This window comes from Myotis davidii, unplaced genomic scaffold (assembly GCF_000327345.1).
Source record: "Myotis davidii unplaced genomic scaffold, ASM32734v1 scaffold913, whole genome shotgun sequence".
NCBI classification, from domain to species: Eukaryota; Metazoa; Chordata; class Mammalia; order Chiroptera; family Vespertilionidae; genus Myotis; species Myotis davidii.
This window is the reverse complement of record NW_006284344.1, coordinates 400279-400668: the sequence shown is the minus strand read 5'-3', so window position 1 is coordinate 400668 and position 390 is coordinate 400279. Positions and strand designations below refer to the sequence as shown.

Genomic DNA, 390 nt, shown 5'->3' with positions numbered 1-390 from the left:
CAACTGCCCTCCCCTCCTGGCCTGATCATGCCCCCCACTGCTCTCCCTTGCCGACCTCATCTCACCTAACTGACCTCTCCTGGCTGCCTGATCTCACTCCTAACTGCCCTAGCCTGCCGGCCTGATCTTGCCCCCAACTGTCCTCCCCTGCCAGCCTGATCTCACCCCCAACTTACGAGATATTACCAAATTGCTTATTGTATGGTTTTACCTGTTTACATTTTCACTAGCAATGTGCTAGCATTCTTGTAAATTCTATATTTTTATGTTGGACTTTAACATTTTTTTTGATCTGGTGGGTATGATAGGGAATGTTACTGTGGCTTCAATGTGTTTCTCTGATTACTAATGAGATACAGAATATCTTTTCTTTTCAAGGCTTTTTTTGAA

The 390-nt window shown here is 44.6% G+C and overlaps 1 protein-coding gene across 2 annotated transcripts in view; it reads right to left on the bottom strand.

The window, feature by feature from the left end:
• SMARCA1 (SWI/SNF related, matrix associated, actin dependent regulator of chromatin, subfamily a, member 1) overlaps positions 1-390 on the bottom strand; it is an 88065-nt gene that overhangs the window by 24249 nt on the left and 63426 nt on the right. The window lies entirely within an intron of this gene.